At 45.2% G+C, this 16,589-nt stretch overlaps 11 non-coding genes and 1 pseudogene across 11 annotated transcripts; all 12 read right to left on the minus strand.

Annotated features, from left to right (window-relative positions):
• Nucleotides 1–105: 105 nt before the first annotated feature.
• Nucleotides 106–296, minus strand: LOC141218565 (U2 spliceosomal RNA). Its single transcript, XR_012287261.1, has one exon. It is a non-coding gene; the product is annotated as a U2 spliceosomal RNA (small nuclear RNA).
• Nucleotides 297–1,416: 1,120 nt separating this feature from the next.
• On the minus strand, nt 1,417–1,607 carry LOC141218210 (U2 spliceosomal RNA). The gene has a single exon (XR_012286966.1). It is a non-coding gene; the product is annotated as a U2 spliceosomal RNA (small nuclear RNA).
• A 1,116-nt stretch (nt 1,608–2,723) lies between these two features.
• On the minus strand, nt 2,724–2,914 carry LOC141218566 (U2 spliceosomal RNA). Its single transcript, XR_012287262.1, has one exon. It is a non-coding gene; the product is annotated as a U2 spliceosomal RNA (small nuclear RNA).
• Nucleotides 2,915–4,038: 1,124 nt separating this feature from the next.
• Nucleotides 4,039–4,229, minus strand: LOC141218148 (U2 spliceosomal RNA). Its single transcript, XR_012286908.1, has one exon. It is a non-coding gene; the product is annotated as a U2 spliceosomal RNA (small nuclear RNA).
• A 1,119-nt stretch (nt 4,230–5,348) lies between these two features.
• LOC141218099 (U2 spliceosomal RNA) lies at nt 5,349–5,539 on the minus strand. Its single transcript, XR_012286861.1, has one exon. It is a non-coding gene; the product is annotated as a U2 spliceosomal RNA (small nuclear RNA).
• Nucleotides 5,540–6,659: 1,120 nt separating this feature from the next.
• On the minus strand, nt 6,660–6,850 carry LOC141218567 (U2 spliceosomal RNA). Its single transcript, XR_012287263.1, has one exon. It is a non-coding gene; the product is annotated as a U2 spliceosomal RNA (small nuclear RNA).
• Nucleotides 6,851–7,971: 1,121 nt separating this feature from the next.
• Nucleotides 7,972–8,162, minus strand: LOC141218569 (U2 spliceosomal RNA). Its single transcript, XR_012287265.1, has one exon. It is a non-coding gene; the product is annotated as a U2 spliceosomal RNA (small nuclear RNA).
• A 1,124-nt stretch (nt 8,163–9,286) lies between these two features.
• Nucleotides 9,287–9,477, minus strand: LOC141218570 (U2 spliceosomal RNA). Its single transcript, XR_012287266.1, has one exon. It is a non-coding gene; the product is annotated as a U2 spliceosomal RNA (small nuclear RNA).
• A 1,122-nt stretch (nt 9,478–10,599) lies between these two features.
• On the minus strand, nt 10,600–10,790 carry LOC141218571 (U2 spliceosomal RNA). The gene has a single exon (XR_012287267.1). It is a non-coding gene; the product is annotated as a U2 spliceosomal RNA (small nuclear RNA).
• A 1,121-nt stretch (nt 10,791–11,911) lies between these two features.
• LOC141218349 (U2 spliceosomal RNA) lies at nt 11,912–12,095 on the minus strand. Its single transcript, XR_012287100.1, has one exon. It is a non-coding gene; the product is annotated as a U2 spliceosomal RNA (small nuclear RNA).
• A 789-nt stretch (nt 12,096–12,884) lies between these two features.
• Nucleotides 12,885–12,976, minus strand: LOC141218425 (U2 spliceosomal RNA; annotated as a pseudogene).
• Nucleotides 12,977–14,096: 1,120 nt separating this feature from the next.
• On the minus strand, nt 14,097–14,287 carry LOC141218572 (U2 spliceosomal RNA). The gene has a single exon (XR_012287268.1). It is a non-coding gene; the product is annotated as a U2 spliceosomal RNA (small nuclear RNA).
• Between the last annotated feature and the right edge of the window lie 2,302 nt (nt 14,288–16,589).

Raw genomic sequence — 16,589 nt, forward strand, 5'->3', positions numbered from 1 at the left:
GAAGAAAAGCAAAGCCAAAGAGTCCATCCCAAAATCCGACAAACAAGCAAAATGAACAAAAAGCATTGAATTCAATTCTTTCTGATTTTAGAAACTGCATTAAAGAAGGGGTGCACCGGTCCTGGAGATACTGCAATACCAGGTCAATGCGTGGAGTGGACAGAGCAAGCTCTTTTTCCATCTCCCTGTTCTAAAAATCCATTTAATATATGGTCCCCAGATAGGGGACGTATCAGATATTAAACTGATAAGAACAGATACTACACTTGATCTTAGCCAAAAGGCCGAGAAGCGATAACCAGAATTTGTTTCCGACTACGGTGCCACCCAAGGATTCTGAAAAGTCCATTTGTGGAGATGGCCACCTGGACTCCCGTTAAGAAGACATGCTGTCAACCTCTAGATCCCTCACATGCCTGCACTTTTCGGCTTGCTGCTGCTGCAATCCACGCGTTTTAGATCTGCATAACTCCACCTCTTTTAGCACAGTACCCTCAACCCCCGGCTGTTCCCACCCGCCTCAACACCGTTGGAAGGGAGGAGAACCAATTAAGGCGGGGGGGGGGTGGAACGAGCAGCTGTCTACCCTTAGCAGGAGGGTTGCTGATTAATTACCTCTCCTGCTGCTGCTGCTGCTGGCTGTCCAGCAGCAGACTGAAGGTGGCTGCTGCTGTGCGCAGGTATATAAAGGCTCAGAGCCTATTATGACACGCGCAGCCAGCGTTCCATTGCCACATTCCGTCTACTGCAGGCGGGATACCTGGATGGCTGAATGTCACTGAGAAGCTCACAGAGACCGCCATAAGCAACAGTTTAAAAGAATGCCACAGACTAATCAACCAAACTTTTTGGGTTGGTTTCTCTTTTATAGTCTGCAGGCATTAAATGAAAGAAGTCAGTGTTCCGGCAGAGGGAGACAACGTTTCAGAAAAGGCATTGTAGCAAACCAAAAAAGAAATTTTAAGCGCAGCAGAGTAACCAGCTCACATACCTGTTAGCTCAGGTGAGTTTAAAAGGCTGCTGTTGATAACAAGGGCATTTGCTAAATAGATGGTGTGTGTGCAACAATATACTGAAAGGTCAATTATATTGTGCAGCTTATCTCACCACCTGTAGTTATTTAGGTGAAAGCTCCAAAATGCTTGCCTAATATGTCTGTTTATCCAAAAGGAAGTATAGAGGGAGAGCTAGATAGATAGCATTGCATTACATTACATTACATGGCAATGCAATGCACAGTTGCTGAAGTTGAACCAAAATGAGCTTGTCATCTGGCTTCTGCAACTGTTAACATGAAAAATCCAATGAGGAGAAGAAAAGCAAAGCCAAAGAGTCCATCCCAAAATCCGACAAACAAGCAAAATGAACAAAAAGCATTGAATTCAATTCTTTCTGATTTTAGAAACTGCATTAAAGAAGGGGTGCACCGGTCCTGGAGATACTGCAATACCAGGTCAATGCGTGGAGTGGACAGAGCAAGCTCTTTTTCCATCTCCCTGTTCTAAAAATCCATTTAATATATGGTCCCCAGATAGGGGACGTATCAGATATTAAACTGATAAGAACAAATACTACACTTGATCTTAGCCAAAAGGCCGAGAAGCGATAACCAGAATTGGTTTCCGACTACGGTGCCACCCAAGGATTCTGAAAAGTCCATTTGTGGAGATGGCCACCTGGACTCCCGTTAAGAAGACATGCTGTCAACCTCTAGATCCCTCACATGCCTGCACTTTTCGGCTTGCTGCTGCTGCAATCCACGCGTTTTAGATCTGCATAACTCCACCTCTTTTAGCACAGTACCCTCAACCCCCGGCTGTTCCCACCCGCCTCAACACCGTTGGAAGGGAGGAGAACCAATTAAGGCGGGGGGGGGTGGAACGAGCAGCTGTCTACCCTTAGCAGGAGGGTTGCTGATTAATTACCTCTCCTGCTGCTGCTGCTGGCTGTCCAGCAGCAGACTGAAGGTGGCTGCTGCTGTGCGCAGGTATATAAAGGCTCAGAGCCTATTATGACACGCGCAGCCAGCGTTCCATTGCCACATTCCGTCTACTGCAGGCGGGATACCTGGATGGCTGAATGTCACTGAGAAGCTCACAGAGACCGCCATAAGCAACAGTTTAAAAGAATGCCACAGACTAATCAACCAAACTTTTTGGGTTGGTTTCTCTTTTATAGTCTGCAGGCATTAAATGAAAGAAGTCAGTGTTCCAGCAGAGGGAGACAACGTTTCAGAAAAGGCATTGTAGCAAACCAAAAAAGAAATTTTAAGCGCAGCAGAGTAACCAGCTCACATACCTGTTAGCTCAGGTGAGTTTAAAAGGCTGCTGTTGATAACAAGGGCATTTGCTAAATAGATGGTGTGTGTGCAACAATATACTGAAAGGTCAATTATATTGTGCAGCTTATCTCACCACCTGTAGTTATTTAGGTGAAAGCTCCAAAATGCTTGCCTAATATGTCTGTTTATCCAAAAGGAAGTATAGAGGGAGAGCTAGATAGATAGCATTGCATTACATTACATTACATGGCAATGCAATGCACAGTTGCTGAAGTTGAACCAAAATGAGCTTGTCATCTGGCTTCTGCAACTTTTAACATGAAAAATCCAATGAGGAGAAGAAAAGCAAAGCCAAAGAGTCCATCCCAAAATCCGACAAACAAGCAAAATGAACAAAAAGCATTGAATTCAATTCTTTCTGATTTTAGAAACTGCATTAAAGAAGGGGTGCACCGGTCCTGGAGATACTGCAATACCAGGTCAATGCGTGGAGTGGACAGAGCAAGCTCTTTTTCCATCTCCCTGTTCTAAAAATCCATTTAATATATGGTCCCCAGATAGGGGACGTATCAGATATTAAACTGATAAGAACAGATACTACACTTGATCTTAGCCAAAAGGCCGAGAAGCGATAACCAGAATTGGTTTCCGACTACGGTGCCACCCAAGGATTCTGAAAAGTCCATTTGTGGAGATGGCCACCTGGACTCCCGTTAAGAAGACATGCTGTCAACCTCTAGATCCCTCACATGCCTGCACTTTTCGGCTTGCTGCTGCTGCAATCCACGCGTTTTAGATCTGCATAACTCCACCTCTTTTAGCACAGTACCCTCAACCACCGGCTGTTCCCACCCGCCTCAACACCGTTGGAAGGGAGGAGAACCAATTAAGGCGGGGGGGGGGGGGGTGGAACGAGCAGCTGTCTACCCTTAGCAGGAGGGTTGCTGATTAATTACCTCTCCTGCTGCTGCTGCTGCTGGCTGTCCAGCAGCAGACTGAAGGTGGCTGGTGCTGTGCGCAGGTATATAAAGGCTCAGAGCCTATTATGACACGCGCAGCCAGCGTTCCATTGCCACATTCCGTCTACTGCAGGCGGGATACCTGGATGGCTGAATGTCACTGAGAAGCTCACAGAGACCGCCATAAGCAACAGTTTAAAAGAATGCCACAGACTAATCAACCAAACTTTTTGGGTTGGTTTCTCTTTTATAGTCTGCAGGCATTAAATGAAAGAAGTCAGTGTTCCAGCAGAGGGAGACAACGTTTCAGAAAAGGCATTGTAGCAAACCAAAAAAGAAATTTTAAGCGCAGCAGAGTAACCAGCTCACATACCTGTTAGCTCAGGTGAGTTTAAAAGGCTGCTGTTGATAACAAGGGCATTTGCTAAATAGATGGTGTGTGTGCAACAATATACTGAAAGGTCAATTATATTGTGCAGCTTATCTCACCACCTGTAGTTATTTAGGTGAAAGCTCCAAAATGCTTGCCTAATATGTCTGTTTATCCAAAAGGAAGTATAGAGGGAGAGCTAGATAGATAGCATTGCATTACATTACATTACATGGCAATGCAATGCACAGTTGCTGAAGTTGAACCAAAATGAGCTTGTCATCTGGCTTCTGCAACTTTTAACATGAAAAATCCAATGAGGAGAAGAAAAGCAAAGCCAAAGAGTCCATCCCAAAATCCGACAAACAAGCAAAATGAACAAAAAGCATTGAATTCAATTCTTTCTGATTTTAGAAACTGCATTAAAGAAGGGGTGCACCGGTCCTGGAGATACTGCAATACCAGGTCAATGCGTGGAGTGGACAGAGCAAGCTCTTTTTCCATCTCCCTGTTCTAAAAATCCATTTAATATATGGTCCCCAGATAGGGGACGTATCAGATATTAAACTGATAAGAACAGATACTACACTTGATCTCAGCCAAAAGGCCGAGAAGCGATAACCAGAATTGGTTTCCGACTACGGTGCCACCCAAGGATTCTGAAAAGTCCATTTGTGGAGATGGCCACCTGGACTCCCGTTAAGAAGACATGCTGTCAACCTCTAGATCCCTCACATGCCTGCACTTTTCGGCTTGCTGCTGCTGCAATCCACGCGTTTTAGATCTGCCTAACTCCACCTCTTTTAGCACAGTACCCTCAACCCCCGGCTGTTCCCACCCGCCTCAACACCGTTGGAAGGGAGGAGAACCAATTAAGGCGGGGGGGGGTGGAACGAGCAGCTGTCTACCCTTAGCAGGAGGGTTGCTGATTAATTACCTCTCCTGCTGCTGCTGCTGCTGGCTGTCCAGCAGCAGACTGAAGGTGGCTGCTGCTGTGCGCAGGTATATAAAGGCTCAGAGCCTATTATGACACGCGCAGCCAGCGTTCCATTGCCACATTCCGTCTACTGCAGGCGGGATACCTGGATGGCTGAATGTCACTGAGAAGCTCACAGAGACCGCCATAAGCAACAGTTTAAAAGAATGCCACAGACTAATCAACCAAACTTTTTGGGTTGGTTTCTCTTTTATAGTCTGCAGGCATTAAATGAAAGAAGTCAGTGTTCCAGCAGAGGGAGACAACGTTTCAGAAAAGGCATTGTAGCAAACCAAAAAAGAAATTTTAAGCGCAGCAGAGTAACCAGCTCACATACCTGTTAGCTCAGGTGAGTTTAAAAGGCTGCTGTTGATAACAAGGGCATTTGCTAAATAGATGGTGTGTGTGCAACAATATACTGAAAGGTCAATTATATTGTGCAGCTTATCTCACCACCTGTAGTTATTTAGGTGAAAGCTCCAAAATGCTTGCCTAATATGTTTGTTTATCCAAAAGGAAGTATAGAGGGAGAGCTAGATAGATAGCATTGCATTACATTACATTACATGGCAATGCAATGCACAGTTGCTGAAGTTGAACCAAAATGAGCTTGTCATCTGGCTTCTGCAACTTTTAACATGAAAAATCCAATGAGGAGAAGAAAAGCAAAGCCAAAGAGTCCATCCCAAAATCCGACAAACAAGCAAAATGAACAAAAAGCATTGAATTCAATTCTTTCTGATTTTAGAAACTGCATTAAAGAAGGGGTGCACCGGTCCTGGAGAAACTGCAATACCAGGTCAATGCGTGGAGTGGACAGAGCAAGCTCTTTTTCCATCTCCCTGTTCTAAAAATCCATTTAATATATGGTCCCCAGATAGGGGACGTATCAGATATTAAACTGATAAGAACAGATACTACACTTGATCTTAGCCAAAAGGCCGAGAAGCGATAACCAGAATTGGTTTCCGACTACGGTGCCACCCAAGGATTCTGAAAAGTCCATTTGTGGAGATGGCCACCTGGACTCCCGTTAAGAAGACATGCTGTCAACCTCTAGATCCCTCACATGCCTGCACTTTTCGGCTTGCTGCTGCTGCAATCCACGCGTTTTAGATCTGCATAACTCCACCTCTTTTAGCACAGTACCCTCAACCCCCGGCTGTTCCCACCCGCCTCAACACCGTTGGAAGGGAGGTGAACCAATTAAGGCGGGGGGGGGGTGGAACGAGCAGCTGTCTACCCTTAGCAGGAGGGTTGCTGATTAATTACCTCTCCTGCTGCTGCTGCTGCTGGCTGTCCAGCAGCAGACTGAAGGTGGCTGCTGCTGTGCGCAGGTATATAAAGGCTCAGAGCCTATTATGACACGCGCAGCCAGCGTTCCATTGCCACATTCCGTCTACTGCAGGCGGGATACCTGGATGGCTGAATGTCACTGAGAAGCTCACAGAGACCGCCATAAGCAACAGTTTAAAAGAATGCCACAGACTAATCAACCAAACTTTTTGGGTTGGTTTCTCTTTTATAGTCTGCAGGCATTAAATGAAAGAAGTCAGTGTTCCGGCAGAGGGAGACAACGTTTCAGAAAAGGCATTGTAGCAAACCAAAAAAGAAATTTTAAGCGCAGCAGAGTAACCAGCTCACATACCTGTTAGCTCAGGTGAGTTTAAAAGGCTGCTGTTGATAACAAGGGCATTTGCTAAATAGATGGTGTGTGTGCAACAATATACTGAAAGGTCAATTATATTGTGCAGCTTATCTCACCACCTGTAGTTATTTAGGTGAAAGCTCCAAAATGCTTGCCTAATATGTCTGTTTATCCAAAAGGAAGTATAGAGGGAGAGCTAGATAGATAGCATTGCATTACATTACATTACATGGCAATGCAATGCACAGTTGCTGAAGTTGAACCAAAATGAGCTTGTCATCTGGCTTCTGCAACTTTTAACATGAAAAATCCAATGAGGAGAAGAAAAGCAAAGCCAAAGAGTCCATCCCAAAATCCGACAAACAAGCAAAATGAACAAAAAGCATTGAATTCAATTCTTTCTGATTTTAGAAACTGCATTAAAGAAGGGGTGCACCGGTCCTGGAGATACTGCAATACCAGGTCAATGCGTGGAGTGGACAGAGCAAGCTCTTTTTCCATCTCCCTGTTCTAAAAATCCATTTAATATATGGTCCCCAGATAGGGGACGTATCAGATATTAAACTGATAAGAACAGATACTACACTTGATCTTAGCCAAAAGGCCGAGAAGCGATAACCAGAATTGGTTTCCGACTACGGTGCCACCCAAGGATTCTGAAAAGTCCATTTGTGGAGATGGCCACCTGGACTCCCGTTAAGAAGACATGCTGTCAACCTCTAGATCCCTCACATGCCTGCACTTTTCGGCTTGCTGCTGCTGCAATCCACGCGTTTTAGATCTGCATAACTCCACCTCTTTTAGCACAGTACCCTCAACCCCCGGCTGTTCCCACCCGCCTCAACACCGTTGGAAGGGAGGAGAACCAATTAAGGCGGGGGGGGGGGTGGAACGAGCAGCTGTCTACCCTTAGCAGGAGGGTTGCTGATTAATTACCTCTCCTGCTGCTGCTGCTGCTGGCTGTCCAGCAGCAGACTGAAGGTGGCTGCTGCTGTGCGCAGGTATATAAAGGCTCAGAGCCTATTATGACACGCGCAGCCAGCGTTCCATTGCCACATTCCGTCTACTGCAGGCGGGATACCTGGATGGCTGAATGTCACTGAGAAGCTCACAGAGACCGCCATAAGCAACAGTTTAAAAGAATTCCACAGACTAATCAACCAAACTTTTTGGGTTGGTTTCTCTTTTATAGTCTGCAGGCATTAAATGAAAGAAGTCAGTGTTCCAGCAGAGGGAGACAACGTTTCAGAAAAGGCATTGTAGCAAACCAAAAAAGAAATTTTAAGCGCAGCAGAGTAACCAGCTCACATACCTGTTAGCTCAGGTGAGTTTAAAAGGCTGCTGTTGATAACAAGGGCATTTGCTAAATAGATGGTGTGTGTGCAACAATATACTGAAAGGTCAATTATATTGTGCAGCTTATCTCACCACCTGTAGTTATTTAGGTGAAAGCTCCAAAATGCTTGCCTAATATGTCTGTTTATCCAAAAGGAAGTATAGAGGGAGAGCTAGATAGATAGCATTGCATTACATTACATTACATGGCAATGCAATGCACAGTTGCTGAAGTTGAACCAAAATGAGCTTGTCATCTGGCTTCTGCAACTTTTAACATGAAAAATCCAATGAGGAGAAGAAAAGCAAAGCCAAAGAGTCCATCCCAAAATCCGACAAACAAGCAAAATGAACAAAAAGCATTGAATTCAATTCTTTCTGATTTTAGAAACTGCATTAAAGAAGGGGTGCACCGGTCCTGGAGATACTGCAATACCAGGTCAATGCGTGGAGTGGACAGAGCAAGCTCTTTTTCCATCTCCCTGTTCTAAAAATCCATTTAATATATGGTCCCCAGATAGGGGACGTATCAGATATTAAACTGATAAGAACAGATACTACACTTGATCTTAGCCAAAAGGCCGAGAAGCGATAACCAGAATTGGTTTCCGACTACGGTGCCACCCAAGGATTCTGAAAAGTCCATTTGTGGAGATGGCCACCTGGACTCCCGTTAAGAAGACATGCTGTCAACCTCTAGATCCCTCACATGCCTGCACTTTTCGGCTTGCTGCTGCTGCAATCCACGCGTTTTAGATCTGCATAACTCCACCTCTTTTAGCACAGTACCCTCAACCCCCGGCTGTTCCCACCCGCCTCAACACCGTTGGAAGGGAGGAGAACCAATTAAGGCGGGGGGGGGGGGGGTGGAACGAGCAGCTGTCTACCCTTAGCAGGAGGGTTGCTGATTAATTACCTCTCCTGCTGCTGCTGCTGCTGGCTGTCCAGCAGCAGACTGAAGGTGGCTGCTGCTGTGCGCAGGTATATAAAGGCTCAGAGCCTATTATGACACGCGCAGCCAGCGTTCCATTGCCACATTCCGTCTACTGCAGGCGGGATACCTGGATGGCTGAATGTCACTGAGAAGCTCACAGAGACCGCCATAAGCAACAGTTTAAAAAAATGCCACAGACTAATCAACCAAACTTTTTGGGTTGGTTTCTCTTTTATAGTCTGCAGGCATTAAATGAAAGAAGTCAGTGTTCCAGCAGAGGGAGACAACGTTTCAGAAATGGCATTGTAGCAAACCAAAAAAGAAATTTTAAGCGCAGCAGAGTAACCAGCTCACATACCTGTTAGCTCAGGTGAGTTTAAAAGGCTGCTGTTGATAACAAGGGCATTTGCTAAATAGATGGTGTGTGTGCAACAATATACTGAAAGGTCAATTATATTGTGCAGCTTATCTCACCACCTGTAGTTATTTAGGTGAAAGCTCCAAAATGCTTGCCTAATATGTCTGTTTATCCAAAAGGAAGTATAGAGGGAGAGCTAGATAGATAGCATTGCATTACATTACATTACATGGCAATGCAATGCACAGTTGCTGAAGTTGAACCAAAATGAGCTTGTCATCTGGCTTCTGCAACTTTTAACATGAAAAATCCAATGAGGAGAAGAAAAGCAAAGCCAAAGAGTCCATCCCAAAATCCGACAAACAAGCAAAATGAACAAAAAGCATTGAATTCAATTCTTTCTGATTTTAGAAACTGCATTAAAGAAGGGGTGCACCGGTCCTGGAGATACTGCAATACCAGGTCAATGCGTGGAGTGGACAGAGCAAGCTCTTTTTCCATCTCCCTGTTCTAAAAATCCATTTAATATATGGTCCCCAGATAGGGGACGTATCAGATATTAAACTGATAAGAACAGATACTACACTTGATCTTAGCCAAAAGGCCGAGAAGCGATAACCAGAATTGGTTTCCGACTACGGTGCCACCCAAGGATTCTGAAAAGTCCATTTGTGGAGATGGCCACCTGGACTCCCGTTAAGAAGACATGCTGTCAACCTCTAGATCCCTCACATGCCTGCACTTTTCGGCTTGCTGCTGCTGCAATCCACGCGTTTTAGATCTGCATAACTCCACCTCTTTTAGCACAGTACCCTCAACCCCCGGCTGTTCCCACCCGCCTCAACACCGTTGGAAGGGAGGAGAACCAATTAAGGCGGGGGGGGGGGGTGGAACGAGCAGCTGTCTACCCTTAGCAGGAGGGTTGCTGATTAATTACCTCTCCTGCTGCTGCTGCTGCTGGCTGTCCAGCAGCAGACTGAAGGTGGCTGCTGCTGTGCGCAGGTATATAAAGGCTCAGAGCCTATTATGACACGCGCAGCCAGCGTTCCATTGCCACATTCCGTCTACTGCAGGCGGGATACCTGGATGGCTGAATGTCACTGAGAAGCTCACAGAGACCGCCATAAGCAACAGTTTAAAAGAATGCCACAGACTAATCAACCAAACTTTTTGGGTTGGTTTCTCTTTTATAGTCTGCAGGCATTAAATGAAAGAAGTCAGTGTTCCAGCAGAGGGAGACAACGTTTCAGAAAAGGCATTGTAGCAAACCAAAAAAGAAATTTTAAGCGCAGCAGAGTAACCAGCTCACATACCTGTTAGCTCAGGTGAGTTTAAAAGGCTGCTGTTGATAACAAGGGCATTTGCTAAATAGATGGTGTGTGTGCAACAATATACTGAAAGGTCAATTATATTGTGCAGCTTATCTCACCACCTGTAGTTATTTAGGTGAAAGCTCCAAAATGCTTGCCTAATATGTCTGTTTATCCAAAAGGAAGTATAGAGGGAGAGCTAGATAGATAGCATTGCATTACATTACATTACATGGCAATGCAATGCACAGTTGCTGAAGTTGAACCAAAATGAGCTTGTCATCTGGCTTCTGCAACTTTTAACATGAAAAATCCAATGAGGAGAAGAAAAGCAAAGCCAAAGAGTCCATCCCAAAATCCGACAAACAAGCAAAATGAACAAAAAGCATTGAATTCAATTCTTTCTGATTTTAGAAACTGCATTAAAGAAGGGGTGCACCGGTCCTGGAGATACTGCAATACCAGGTCAATGCGTGGAGTGGACAGAGCAAGCTCTTTTTCCATCTCCCTGTTCTAAAAATCCATTTAATATATGGTCCCCAGATAGGGGACGTATCAGATATTAAACTGATAAGAACAGATACTACACTTGATCTTAGCCAAAAGGCCGAGAAGCGATAACCAGAATTGGTTTCCGACTACGGTGCCACCCAAGGATTCTGAAAAGTCCATTTGTGGAGATGGCCACCTGGACTCCCGTTAAGAAGACATGCTGTCAACCTCTAGATCCCTCACATGCCTGCACTTTTCGGCTTGCTGCTGCTGCAATCCACACGTTTTAGATCTGCATAACTCCACCTCTTTTAGCACAGTACCCTCAACCCCCGGCTGTTCCCACCCGCCTCAACACCGTTGGAAGGGAGGAGAACCAATTAAGGCGGGGGGGGGGGTGGAACGAGCAGCTGTCTACCCTTAGCAGGAGGGTTGCTGATTAATTACCTCTCCTGCTGCTGCTGCTGCTGGCTGTCCAGCAGCAGACTGAAGGTGGCTGCTGCTGTGCGCAGGTATATAAAGGCTCAGAGCCTATTATGACACGCGCAGCCAGCGTTCCATTGCCACATTCCGTCTACTGCAGGCGGGATACCTGGATGGCTGAATGTCACTGAGAAGCTCACAGAGACCGCCATAAGCAACAGTTTAAAAGAATGCCACAGACTAATCAACCAAACTTTTTGGGTTGGTTTCTCTTTTATAGTCTGCAGGCATTAAATGAAAGAAGTCAGTGTTCCAGCAGAGGGAGACAACGTTTCAGAAAAGGCATTGTAGCAAACCAAAAAAGAAATTTTAAGCGCAGCAGAGTAACCAGCTCACATACCTGTTAGCTCAGGTGAGTTTAAAAGGCTGCTGTTGATAACAAGGGCATTTGCTAAATAGATGGTGTGTGTGCAACAATATACTGAAAGGTCAATTATATTGTGCAGCTTATCTCACCACCTGTAGTTATTTAGGTGAAAGCTCCAAAATGCTTGCCTAATATGTCTGTTTATCCAAAAGGAAGTATAGAGGGAGAGCTAGATAGATAGCATTGCATTACATTACATTACATGGCAATGCAATGCACAGTTGCTGAAGTTGAACCAAAATGAGCTTGTCATCTGGCTTCTGCAACTTTTAACATGAAAAATCCAATGAGGAGAAGAAAAGCAAAGCCAAAGAGTCCATCCCAAAATCCGACAAACAAGCAAAATGAACAAAAAGCATTGAATTCAATTCTTTCTGATTTTAGAAACTGCATTAAAGAAGGGGTGCACCGGTCCTGGAGATACTGCAATACCAGGTCAATGCGTGGAGTGGACAGAGCAAGCTCTTTTTCCATCTCCCTGTTCTAAAAATCTATTTAATATATGGTCCCCAGATAGGGGACGTATCAGATATTAAACTGATAAGAACAGATTTTTTTTTTTTATCGAAAGCCCGAATTCGTGTACAAAACCCGAGTGCGCTTAAAAAAGTGACAAGTGCCACAAAAAAAGTGCACTAGGATGCTGGTCTTCTTGAAACCCTCTCCAAAAGGAGAAGGGTCCCCCAAACCATTCCCCGTCCCTCCGAGCCAAAAGGCCACAGCGAGGAACAGGGACAAAAAGCCACCTCCAGCCGAAGCCAGAGGCGACCCAATCTTACCCCCAGCACCTGCCCGAGTTCTCACCGGAGCAAGGCACTGGGAGCCAAAGACTGTGCTCCCCTCCCGGAAGAGGGGAGCCAACAACGCTCTCCTCCCGAAAGAGGAGAGCCAGGGGGGTTCAGGGGGGAGCGGAACCTGATGGCCACACACTCCCCCCCTAGACCTGCCAAGAGAGGAACCCGTAAGGGAACCGCATCCCGACAAAATCCTAGTAGGACGTGACACACGTGAATAAGTGGACACACAGTGACAAAGAAATTAAATAAATAGTGAAGGTTTCACAGTATAATACTGCCCGGACCTTCGACCGGGAATTGAAAAATTCCCCATCCTAAGGCCAGAAGGCCCGGAATAAGGGTGTGTGCGAAGAAAGAAAATTTGAAGTGCTTGTGCAAATGTGCCATAAACTCAAGTGGGGTTCCCAATCCCAGTGAGTTAAGGCACCCCAGGGTCACCACTCCTGGGGCACTTCACACTTCGGGCTTTCGATCTTCCCCGGCCCAATGGCGTCGATCCTGGGGGGCCATGCTTTCCACCAGATGACTATATTAGCCACCTGGCGTACTAACAAGCGCCTAAACCCCAGTGTGCATAATGTATCAATCTACTAGGGCGGCCAACATCCAAAACCGCCTTTTCGAAAGATACTACACTTGATCTTAGCCAAAAGGCCGAGAAGCGATAACCAGAATTGGTTTCCGACTACGGTGCCACCCAAGGATTCTGAAAAGTCCATTTGTGGAGATGGCCACCTGGACTCCCGTTAAGAAGACATGCTGTCAACCTCTAGATCCCTCACATGCCTGCACTTTTCGGCTTGCTGCTACTGCAATCCACGCGTTTTAGATCTGCATAACTCCACCTCTTTTAGCACATTACCCTCAACCCCCGGCTGTTCCCACCCGCCTCAACACCGTTGGAAGGGAGGAGAACCAATTAAGGCGGGGGGGGGGTGGAACGAGCAGCTGTCTACCCTTAGCAGGAGGGTTGCTGATTAATTACCTCTCCTGCTGCTGCTGCTGCTGGCTGTCCAGCAGCAGACTGAAGGTGGCTGCTGCTGTGCGCAGGTATATAAAGGCTCAGAGCCTATTATGACACGCGCAGCCAGCGTTCCATTGCCACATTCCGTCTACTGCAGGCGGGATACCTGGATGGCTGAATGTCACTGAGAAGCTCACAGAGACCGCCATAAGCAACAGTTTAAAAGAATGCCACAGACTAATCAACCAAACTTTTTGGGTTGGTTTCTCTTTTATAGTCTGCAGGCATTAAATGAAAGAAGTCAGTGTTCCAGCAGAGGGAGACAACGTTTCAGAAAAGGCATTGTAGCAAACCAAAAAAGAAATTTTAAGCGCAGCAGAGTAACCAGCTCACATACCTGTTAGCTCAGGTGAGTTTAAAAGGCTGCTGTTGATAACAAGGGCATTTGCTAAATAGATGGTGTGTGTGCAACAATATACTGAAAGGTCAATTATATTGTGCAGCTTATCTCACCACCTGTAGTTATTTAGGTGAAAGCTCCAAAATGCTTGCCTAATATGTCTGTTTATCCAAAAGGAAGTATAGAGGGAGAGCTAGATAGATAGCATTGCATTACATTACATTACATGGCAATGCAATGCACAGTTGCTGAAGTTGAACCAAAATGAGCTTGTCATCTGGCTTCTGCAACTTTTAACATGAAAAATCCAATGAGGAGAAGAAAAGCAAAGCCAAAGAGTCCATCCCAAAATCCGACAAACAAGCAAAATGAACAAAAAGCATTGAATTCAATTCTTTCTGATTTTAGAAACTGCATTAAAGAAGGGGTGCACCGGTCCTGGAGATACTGCAATACCAGGTCAATGCGTGGAGTGGACAGAGCAAGCTCTTTTTCCATCTCCCTGTTCTAAAAATCCATTTAATATATGGTCCCCAGATAGGGGACGTATCAGATATTAAACTGATAAGAACAGATACTACACTTGATCTTAGCCAAAAGGCCGAGAAGCGATAACCAGAATTGGTTTCCGACTACGGTGCCACCCAAGGATTCTGAAAAGTCCATTTGTGGAGATGGCCACCTGGACTCCCGTTAAGAAGACATGCTGTCAACCTCTAGATCCCTCACATGCCTGCACTTTTCGGCTTGCTGCTGCTGCAATCCACGCGTTTTAGATCTGCATAACTCCACCTCTTTTAGCACAGTACCCTCAACCCCTGGCTGTTCCCACCCGCCTCAACACCGTTGGAAGGGAGGAGAACCAATTAAGGCGGGGGGGGGTGGAACGAGCAGCTGTCTACCCTTAGCAGGAGGGTTGCTGATTAATTACCTCTCCTGCTGCTGCTGCTGGCTGTCCAGCAGCAGACTGAAGGTGGCTGCTGCTGTGCGCAGGTATATAAAGGCTCAGAGCCTATTATGACACGCGCAGCCAGCGTTCCATTGCCACATTCCGTCTACTGCAGGCGGGATACCTGGATGGCTGAATGTCACTGAGAAGCTCACAGAGACCGCCATAAGCAACAGTTTAAAAGAATGCCACAGACTAATCAACCAAACTTTTTGGGTTGGTTTCTCTTTTATAGTCTGCAGGCATTAAATGAAAGAAGTCAGTGTTCCAGCAGAGGGAGACAACGTTTCAGAAAAGGCATTGTAGCAAACCAAAAAAGAAATTTTAAGCGCAGCAGAGTAACCAGCTCACATACCTGTTAGCTCAGGTGAGTTTAAAAGGCTGCTGTTGATAACAAGGGCATTTCCTAAATAGATGGTGTGTGTGCAACAATATACTGAAAGGTCAATTATATTGTGCAGCTTATCTCACCACCTGTAGTTATTTAGGTGAAAGCTCCAAAATGCTTGCCTAATATGTCTGTTTATCCAAAAGGAAGTATAGAGGGAGAGCTAGATAGATAGCATTGCATTACATTACATTACATGGCAATGCAATCAAAGAAAACAAGCGATCAAAGAGACCCAAAAGTAAATTGGTAAGTATAAAAATTAACTTTTATTAAATATTTCATAAGATAAAAGATATCAGACAAAAAGTGGTGCAAAGCACATACAATGTAAAAAATCCATCATACTGGAGGACTAGCTAGGTTCATAATGTAAAAGTATAGCACTGTGGCCCATAAAGTTATCATCACAATCTCAAATGGTCACAGGTAGAGTCTCAAGAGAAGCTATATTGTGAGTATAATGTATTACCTAATGAATTTACCTCCAGCTTCAACCACCAAGACAAAGAGATGGAGAAAGAATGTATAAAATATATATATATATATACCTGGACTCAGAATAGGGACCATATGAAACTTGACATGTGAACCACGCGTCCACCCCAACGCGCGTTTCGGCGCTGCCTTCTTCAGGGGGCATGTATCCCCTCCGGCGGTGTGTCATTTTAAATGATAGCCAGCCAATCCGGGATAAGACAAGGACCTAAGATGACGCGTGCAGCGTCACGACCGCCGGGCCTATCCCCGACGCCGGCGTCATGCAAAAGGAGGTGCAGAGATCACGTGGGCCCACATGATCCCGCAGGTCCTGCATGGAGACGCCGACATCACAGAGACGCCCGGACAGCTCGCAGCGCGCACGCGCACAGGTCCGGTCTGCTACATAAGGGGACAAGATGTTTAACTGGACTAGTATATCAACATAGGCAATCATGGCTCTGTCTAAGGCTCAAAGTGTGTATATCATACAACACAATAATTCTTGGGTAACACTGCCATAGTAATATTGTGCGATTCGAAGTGATCAATGCAATCAAGGATGCAGATATAACAATAAGGCAAGCATATACAGTTAACATGGTACATAGAAGATACATAAAAGTGAATCAGGCTCGTAATTAGTCACCATTGACCTCTCAAATATATATAACATTAAAAATATATACCATGACAACTGTATTACTAAATCAAAGAAATAATAATAATAAAAAATGATCATCTCCGAATCACACAACAAGCATGCGATCCCAATAAGGAATGCAAACTGTATGGTCGCATGATTAACACACGGGAACTGCACAAACAGAACCATGGTGACAGATTGACGTCCTGAAAAGCGAATGATAACATCCCACAATTAGTGCATAATATGCACAAAATGTAATACTAATAAATCACAATGAATGATGATATTGTAGCCAACAACTCGGTCCTGCATCCAATAATATGTCATATCCAAGGGAGTGTTTCTTATTGATGAATGAAAGCGGCCACCACCCGAAGGGATAAAAGACGGACCAGATGGAATTATACTGTGAAAAATAAAATCAAGAATTAAAAAATTAAAAACAATAC

Source organism: Phyllobates terribilis, unplaced genomic scaffold (assembly GCF_046119375.1).
Source record: "Phyllobates terribilis strain yellow unplaced genomic scaffold, ASM4611937v1 Scaffold_249__1_contigs__length_2872098, whole genome shotgun sequence".
Classification (NCBI taxonomy): domain Eukaryota; kingdom Metazoa; phylum Chordata; class Amphibia; order Anura; family Dendrobatidae; genus Phyllobates; species Phyllobates terribilis.